The sequence below is a fragment of the Triticum dicoccoides genome, chromosome 3A (genome assembly GCF_002162155.2).
Source record: "Triticum dicoccoides isolate Atlit2015 ecotype Zavitan chromosome 3A, WEW_v2.0, whole genome shotgun sequence".
NCBI lineage: Eukaryota > Viridiplantae > Streptophyta > Magnoliopsida > Poales > Poaceae > Triticum > Triticum dicoccoides.
The window spans coordinates 7,902,880-7,912,359 of NC_041384.1; the positions used below are offsets into that span (position 1 = coordinate 7,902,880).

Here is a 9,480-nt window from a genome sequence, read left to right on the forward strand (position 1 = left end):
GGGTCGGGGTGGGAGGTTGACCAGGCCTGGGGTGTTTTTTTACAGGGTTGTACTGGTTCAGGAGTTTGGAACAACCCGGTCGCTGCTATATAGGCAGCTGTGATCCAAATAACTATTCTAATTCTGGGATTAAAATAGTGTTGTCCTATATGCCTGGCGGGTTCACCGTCGCGCCCTTTTTGCAAATAGACCCTCCTACTTTCTAGAAATTGCACCTACAGTCCCCTCATAAGTCAGACCCGAACCGGTACAGAGGAGAGAAAAGAAGAAAAAAAGCCCAGCGCCCCGCACGATCCTGCCTCCTCGATCTCATCTCCACCTCCATCCCGCCGCCACCTCCTGCCCCGCGCCGCCTCGACCGGGACCGCGCCCCTCCACAAACGACGGCGATGATGGAGCGCGGCGCCCAGCACCTGGCCGGCAGATTCGCCGGCTCCCCGCTCCTCGGGGCCAGCCCCTCCCCCGTGCCGGGTCGAGCATCGGCTTGGAGGCCAACACACGAGCGCGGGTTCGCTCGATCCGTCCGGGTAGGGCGCCGCCGGCGGTCTTCTTCTCCGGCCATCCGTCGCCGGCGGCCGTTCTTCCTGCTCCCGTGCCTCTGATTTGGATCGAGGTCGCGGTGGTAGTGGTTCGGCGGCGGTGGCGGCGTTGGGAGCAGCGGCGGCGGGTGGTGGGGTCCGGCAGCGGGTGCAGGGGCTATGTCACGGTGATGGGGAGCTGCAGATCTGTGTCCATGGTCGGACCACCGCGGACAGGGGTTTCTTCCCGGATTGTTGATGAATATACTTGGGGATTCATGATTCTTGCATCCCATGATGTGGAGATTCGTTGGGATTTTGGGCGAGGGAGATGGGGTGTGATTTGGGGGGATCACGCCTCGGATTCTTGGGGTCGCCGGGGATGCGGTGATTGAAGGAGAAGACGGTGGAGGGAGAGAGGGAGGAAGGGAGGAGGAGGGGGAGGCTGCGATGGGACACGTTGGGGATGCCCACTGGACGTTGGTGTCCTTCTGAACACAAATTCATGGAGTGCCCAACCCGGATTTCAAAGGGACTTGGCTGGTTTGATACTACCAATTCCTTGGGTGCTGATTTTGAGGGGGGCTTCTAGATTGAGATCGAGTGAGAGGGGGTTGACAAGGAGAGAGCAGTCAGGTGGCGGTGGCGGCGGTGACTTGGAGCACAGTCCAGCGACGACGACCGTTCAGGAGCAGGAGCGCAACGGCGGCTGTTCGGGAATAGGAGTGAGATAGCGGCTGGGCATCGCGGGGTTCAGTTGTTGGAGAGGATAAGGGGGACGGCAGCTGCACTCGGCACCATGGGACACCCAACGTGGTTGGAGAGGATAAGGTTGATGGCTGATTTCTTTGTTCGCCTTTGTTGTGGTCAATGGTTTCACATCCTTCTTAATCCCTTGCCATGAGGCAATAAATCGCAAAAGAGTAGACACCACCCTATGCTCCACCTTCCATGTACATGTATTCTTCTTCGGACCCTGAACCGAAGGCTTCTTCCGGTCCTTATCAAGGTACGGCTGATAGGTGGTTTCACCGCGGAGCTCCCTCGCCGTCAGTACAGCGATGCTTGATCGATCGTGCCGCAGCTCATCACCTTGCATTGCCCTCCCACCACTGCTTCTCTCTGATCTTGGTCAGATGTTCTGGTTGATGTGCAAGGAGATGAGAGGGCAAGCTAGGGGAATGGAATTAGAGAGACGATTGTAGAGCGGCATCGTTGTTGTCCCTGTTGCTTTATTCTTTTCTTACTCAAGTGGTTACTTTACCTTCATCAGTCCATCTTCACACTTTTGATTGTCTCAGCTTAGCTTGCAGTTCCAGCTTAGATTTGTCAGTTTTATGGGTTAGCCAGATTGTTCAAATATTTGTTGTCCAATTTATTTATAATCTAACTGTGCAAATGTTTGGTTGATTCACAATTTTCTCATCCTTTCACCGCTTGTGTTTATCAGGTCTGGAGATATGAACCAATCACCCAGATACCTTTACTAGGCTGATGCATATGGAGCTTGCAATCAGATCCAAAATATGGAGCTGTCTAACAAAAGCAGGTACTACCACATCTTAGGCTTCAAAAATTTAAGATACATATGGACGTGGGAGTCCACTGATATGTATGTCTTTCAAATACACTTTGAATGGTCCAGGAACAAGATTTTTGTCTGAAGAGTGTGTTTTGTGTCCATATACATTAGTTAGACGTATTTTAATTCTAGATACATCCTTTGTTATCTATTTTGATGACAAATATTTTCGGACGGATGGAGTATGTTATTAGAGGATATCTTATTGCGTATTTATTTGGTTAATACTGGGGGGTAGCTACTCTCGCCCCCTTTCTCTCTGAATGCACCGAAAGGAGTGCCATATAATTGTAATTACTGATTTTACCTTTCACGGTCATGAGTTATGAGTCATGAAAGTAGAAAATTATTTTACAAGGTCAGGGCAGTGCCACAATATGAACCAATGTATCTGGACTTGCTACCAGGTTTAGACGACTTGAAGTGAGGATGAATAATGCACATTTTAAACATATGGTGATCCGAACTATCAGTATGTTCCCTGCTGCTACTGAATAGATGTTTTTCTAGCTTATAACAATTTGAATTATCGATCAACATGTACTTGCCTGCCCAGTCGTTGTTTGTATAATTACATATCCTAATTGTAAAACTTCCTGCCATACTACAGACTTTATGGTTTGAAGATGACATGTATGCAATGTGTGGTCTGCACTGATGAGACGTTGGAGGGGCAAGTACTGCACTTGGTTCAGTGCATATACAAGATGGTAGAAAAAAGGGTGTGATAATGTAGTTATAGCTTTGCACGACGAATAGCATGAGGTTTGGCCTATAACTTTGTTCGGTAGGGTTGGGAAATTCTGAATGATTTTCTTGACTGAACAATATGTATCCGTACAATAATTGCTCCTTTGTTTGTATATATATTTGTTTGATTTGCTCCCCTTCCTTCATGCTCTCTATAGAACAACGTGGCACAAAGTACTGCAAGCCTCCCTGTATGGTAAAAAACTCGGTAATTGTCCTTTTAGTTTATTTTTCAACCAGTTCTTAAGATGATCTTAGATTAATAGTATGTAGAATTTTGATGTCAAGCCTCACATATCTGATCAACTGGTATGATGCATATTGTGATGTGTAGTATATAGATTAAAAGCAAGCGTACCATCCATGACAAGCATATGTTGAATTCACGGTTGTTTCCCAGTGTAGTTCTGAATCTCATGCTAATGATCTGTGACTCTGAGTTGCACTTTTATTGCTTAAAAGTTGATTGCGCATCCAGGGCACCATTATTGATGGCAAGTCAATTGCAGAGGACATAAAGTTACTGATTGCTGAACAATTTCGTCGAATGAAAAAGGCAGTTGCACATGTTCCTGGATTAGCTATTGTATTGGTAGGCGATAGAAGGGACTCTCAATCCCATGTGGGATTTAAACTGAAGGGTTGTGAGGAAGATGGGATAAAATCTTTGTTGTCGGAGTTGCGTTAGAGCTGCACAAAAGACGAGGTGGTGGATTCAGCATCAAGATTAAGTGGAGATCTATCTGTTCATCGCATCCTTGTGCCGCTACCACTACCACAAGTAATGTATTGTACTACCTCATGCACTAAAGCATCTTCCATGCAAAAAAAACTTGGCTCTTTTTATTCTTTAGTATTTTTTCTAATTTACTTTTCACAGGGGGCCGATGAGCCCGGGCTCAGAAATGGATATTTGGATGTAATGGTCTTTGTTTTAGTATTTTTTTTCCAGCCAAAAACTGTTGCCAAAAGTGGGAGACGGCTCATAGGAGAGGGGAAAATTGTTTCTTGTGCCCAACGTATAGTAGAAATCATCAGCTGTTGTTTGTTCAAAAAGCATGAACTTTACTTCTGCAAGAACAATTCAATATCAGACTGCATTTTCATTGTTTCAAACAGTTTAGCTACACTTATACAGAGTTCAATTCAAAGTGAACGTTGATTCAAGACAGTAAGATAGATCACACTTCATTATTTTGTGAAAGAAATGCACCTTAAGTTGAGATAGTTTTTGTGACATATATCAGGTGCTCTGGTGACACTACATTTTTATCTCCCGTTGCAACGCACGGGCATATGTGCTAGTATATATATATATATATATATATATATATATATATATATATATATATATATATATATATATATATATATATATATATATATATATATATCCCTAATAATAAAGCACGGATTGATTATGTGGGTTCACCGTCATAATACGCTTCTTTCCGTGAATTTACGCTTTCAGTTTTTTTTACCTATATTATTTTCTACATCCGAGGTGGTACTATCCACCATCGCAAACTTCGTGGCCGGCCTCCTTATCTTCGCTTCATACGTCGTGTGCTTGGTTTCCGGAAATCAATCGCTACGTATGGGCCGGCCCAGTTAATTAGGAGCCACGGCTGATCGCATGACTAAGCAGCCAGCGACGTTGTTCGTTTTGTAGTACAAAATCGCTTGCCTCTTTTTCCGTCGCCCCGCACATCCCTTTTTCCAGATCCGAGGTCAAGATCGAAGTGTTCGGCATCCAAACTCTTGCCCTCACATACTTATATATTACTTCAGCCAGGGGAGAAAACCAACTATATGACCGAGAATTCTGAGCATATGGCAGGCCTCGCCTGCGATCCGTCCTCGCCTCCATGACTCGCGCTGTCCCGGATAACTCATGTGCTCACGATGCGATCCGCCACCTCCGTACGAGCCCCAATCACAAGATCATCGGCCCCTCTCACGCCTTCCACCAGTCGCACTTCGGGGAGATGTCGTCCAATCAGGAAGGAGGGGATCGATGAGAAGGTCGCGAGAGGTGGCACGGCTGGGGGAGGAATTATGCTTCCATTGGTCCCTTCTGCAGGAGTGGAGGAGAAACAAGAAGCCATCGATTCGCCATCCAGGTCGGGTAGCTGGCTAGAGCAAGCATACCGATGCATGCATGACCTATGAACATACATGTATGCATGCGTGCGACCTTGCCGGCCTAGCCGATGCAAACTTGCACAGCGGCACGGCCTCATCCGTCACCACGGAATCCGGTGAGCTCTCTCTTCCGCCGTTGCCACTGTCACCATCACAAGGATACACTCGAGGCGATTATTCCCCCGACAAGTACTCCTTCGACTCCCCCCGCCCCCCCGCTCGCCTCGCCATCTAGCTGTCCGAGCTCGAGGAGGCTTCGGCGTCCTGCATCGCTGTGTGCAGGAGATCTCGGCACTCTGTGGTAAATAAGGTCGCCACCCTCGAGGCCACGTTGGGCACGAGGCAGCCTTCCTCGCCAAACTGATCGGGTATGCCTTTAGGCTCTAACATGAGCTGAACGAGCTGATGCTGCAAGCCTCAACATGTCAGTGGACGCGACCAGGATGGCCTACTTGCAGAAGGTCACGCACGTTATGGAGCAATGGAGTCCTGCGAAACAAGTGCATACACAATAGCCATGCATTGGTAAAACCTTTATGCGTGATAATTATGATCAGAGATCTATGCATGCGTCAATGTACGGACTACTATATATTTTCTTCACTTTTCGGTCAAAAAATTGCACTGCACAAGATAAATCATACATGGCGGATCATCAAAGACACCATGCTGAAGTAGCAGAGAAACCCACGTGGCCAGTTAAGATGAATTCTTATATTAACTCGATCCACTCCATACAGGTGAGAGAGCCCAAGAGGTTTTTTTTTATATATGCATGATCAGTGGAGCAATCTTTCCATGTTGACTGTTTTTAACGAGGATGCCCTATAGTAATTCATTGTGTTGTTTGTTGACCACGGATGCAAATTGTTAATAGGCTTATATTGATATTATGATGCATAAAAATATTAAGTGGCTTGATGCATTGTATTACATACAACAAGGGTAGTTAGCTGCTCTTTCTTGCACAGTGATTACTCGATGGTGATTGTCATTTTTTGATGTCTGGTTCTATGATTTTTTTATCCTCAATTATGCCTTTCTCAGCGATTTAACATCTTTATCACCTATAGTTTCAAGAAGAAAAACTATACCAGAAATTGTTGACAAATTAATATTTAATGCAAACCTGCTACCCCCTCCATCCACACATATATAGGGCCTAATGCATTTTTCGAGATTGTCTTTGACTATTAAGATTAATTGTATATGAGATGTATAATGTCAAAATTATATCATTGGAAGCACCTTTCATGTACGTATTTGAGAGTATGCTTTGTCTATAACTTGCATAATCATATATTTTGGCTCTAACATGCGGTCAAAGTTACATCAAAAATGCATTAGGCCCTATATAGATGGATGGAGGGAGTATATACAATTGAGCAGTCACAAGGTGACCTTGATTTGAAGGTGAACAAATGACCTAAGGGCTCTTTTTATCCCGTTGCAACGCACGGACTCTTTTGCTAGTTTTCTATCCCTAATAATAATAATAATAATAATAATAATAATAATATATAATGCACGGATTGACTCCGTGGGTTCACCGTCACAATACGCTTTCTTTCCGTGAATTTACGCTTTCAGTTTAAATTTGAGAGTATGCTTTGTCTATAACTTGCATAATCATATATTTTGGCTCTAACATGCGGTCAAAGTTACATCAAAAATGCATTAGGCCCTATATAGATGGATGGAGGGAGTATATACAATTGAGCAGTCACAAGGTGACCTTGATTTGAAGGTGAACAAATGACCTAAGGGCTCTTTTTATCCCGTTGCAACGCACGGACTCTTTTGCTAGTTTTCTATCCCTAATAATAATAATAATAATAATAATAATATATAATGCACGGATTGACTCCGTGGGTTCACCGTCACAATACGCTTTCTTTCCGTGAATTTACGCTTTCAGTTTAAATTTAAAACATATTCAAGGTGGTACTAAATTTCTGTCTCGGTAATTCAACGAGGCGAATTCTGCGCCGGTTCGCCAACTGGCGCGCTTGTAATTGGGCCGGCCCGTTTTTCTTTTATATTTTTCAAACCCAAGTAAAAAAGGTGATTAATACGTCAGAAGGGTTCGAACTCAGGATCTCTTCGCGGAGACCGCAGGTGCACTAACCACTAGGACACTAACTCATTTGTGCATAAATACATGTTACCTTCTTTTATTCTTTCCCCGGTCGCGGTTCTTATTCCTTATTCCTTTTTTTGTTTTCTTCATTGCACGAATTTGGTTCAATAAAACGTACGTGTCGTGTCAAAGTCATGTACTACTACTAGAAAACCAATTAAATAAGAAAACAAAGAAACTCACGATCAGGACTTCCAGTTGAACCTTCCTAACCCTCCCATATATATGATGCCCGGGATCACGTGCTCTCCTATACCTAGGCGAGACGCCGAGACCTCGCATCGAGGAAGAGCAGCGCCGAGTTCGAGGAAGCACGATGGGCGTCCTTGGTCTTCCTCCCGATCGAGATCGGCCACGGTGTTGCCCGAGGTCGTGTGCATGACTTCCTTGATCTGTCACGATGCGTATGTTTGTTACCTTGCTCACGTCCTCCTCGACTCGATCGGCTCCAGAGAGCTGGATCGTCTCTTGTGATATATAGATCGCAATGGCGGCAAAGGTCCCAAGAACGCCCGCTGGACTTCACTCCAGATCGAGCTCTACCAGTACCCGTTCACCCCATGAGATTTGTCCGCCGACCGTCTCCTCCGCTCAGCGCCGCCCCCGCTGGACTCTCCCGCTCCCGCCTAGCGCGTCCGTCAACCGTGATCAGGCTCTTCTCTACTGGCACCGATCATCAGTAGGTCACCGCCTCCCAACCCCATGCATCGATCATCCTCCACTCATTGCTCCCTTCATTGGCAGTTGCAGACGTATGTTCTCGCTGTTCGTCATGGTGCAGTGCTTAAGGTGTTCCGGGAGCCACTGGCTGGCGCAGGAAGAAGCGTCTCGCCGGTTTACCACTCCATCGCCTATCAATGGCACCACCAAGGTATGTTGATCGAGGTCGAGGTTCACACAACATTGTGAATCAGAGATAGAGTCGTGTGCTTGGTGTAGTGTGGAGTGGCCTGTGACTCTGAACGTTGTTCCAGCTTTCCTTTTTCTCATATACTTCCCAAGCAGGTAGAAGAGCGTTGATCCCAATTTTCATGTTCTAACCTTGCTATGAGATGTAGAAGAGCGTGAACTACATCCTGGTGAGGTGATGGCTTTTCATGCAGGATGCAGCAGCAGCAGCATGCAGGGATGGATGAAAGTAAGTAGCAGACTAGCACTTTGCACGTCTTATAATTCTCCCTAATTGGTGATACGTTGCATCAGTAACGTATCCGTTCAACAATCCTTCTGTTATTGCTGCTGCTCCGGCCTATGAAGATATCTGTCCATGCATATCTTCTTGATGGACAGACATAATATCTTGGATGCCCATAAATATGTTAGAAAACATGGGTTGTGGGAATCACTTCCTTTTACTTAACATATATTTACATACAAGTTTTGGCTTTTATATGCTTCAACTGCAGTGCCAACTGGGTGAGACTTCGCGGCGAGGACAAGAGCCCAATTGAAGTGTCTGATAAGAAAAAATCCCGACATCATTTATGCATGAAAAAATAACTCTAACCTGCATGAGCAGACAGGGCCAAGCAAAGGTTGCATGGACGTGTGAATTAGTATACAAGTCTCCTATATATGCTTCAAAGAAAAACTCTGAGATCCATAGATGAGCTAGGTAAGTACAAAGCTACGAATTTTCCTGTAGCTATGTGAGTTTGTGATGTTTTCCATATGTATTTCCTTAAGACAACAAAATCATCCTACTTTTCAGTCTATAAGTTAGTTTATGAGTTCATCCAGTGCCAAACACAGTTCAGTTGAACATGTTTGTTACAATATTTTTACGACATGAGCGTGAATTTTGAAGAAGTAATTGCCGGGTTAGATCGAAATATTATAGTATGTCTTTTAGAAAACGTTTCTTGAAATTCAGAATAATTCTTTGAATTATCAATTTCTTTTGACAACCAAGATATTTTTTCAAAAATGTGAACATTGCTTTAGTTTGTGAATAAATTTGAAAAAGGGTACATTTTCTTGCATTTGTAAATAAATTTTAAAAATCATGAGATGAGATGTGAACAAAATGTGGTCATAACCATTGAAGAATATGATTTTTTTTCTCCCGTTGCAACGCACGGGCCCTTTTGCTAGTAATAATAAAGCACGGATTGACTCTGTGGGTTCATCGTCACTTTTCATTAATAAAGTTGCAAATAATTACCCACCACTGCCATCCATAGGTGAAAAAAATGTTTCGCTAAAGATCTAAAAAAAGACATTAGAAAAAGATAAAAAAAGAGAAAGAGCTACCCGACCCAACCCTTCACGACCCTGCCTCCCAAATCCCAATCCCATCTCGACTCCAGCGCGCCGACTTTCAAAAAAAAAAAGACTCCAGCGCG

At 44.7% G+C, this 9,480-nt stretch overlaps 1 long non-coding RNA gene across 1 annotated transcript; it reads left to right on the forward strand.

Annotated features, from left to right (window-relative positions):
- Positions 1-256: 256 nt before the first annotated feature.
- LOC119266595 lies at positions 257-2,992 on the forward strand. The gene is made up of 2 exons (XR_005132055.1): positions 257-2,067; positions 2,711-2,992. It is a non-coding gene; the product is annotated as an uncharacterized LOC119266595 (long non-coding RNA).
- The last annotated feature ends 6,488 nt before the right edge of the window (positions 2,993-9,480 follow it).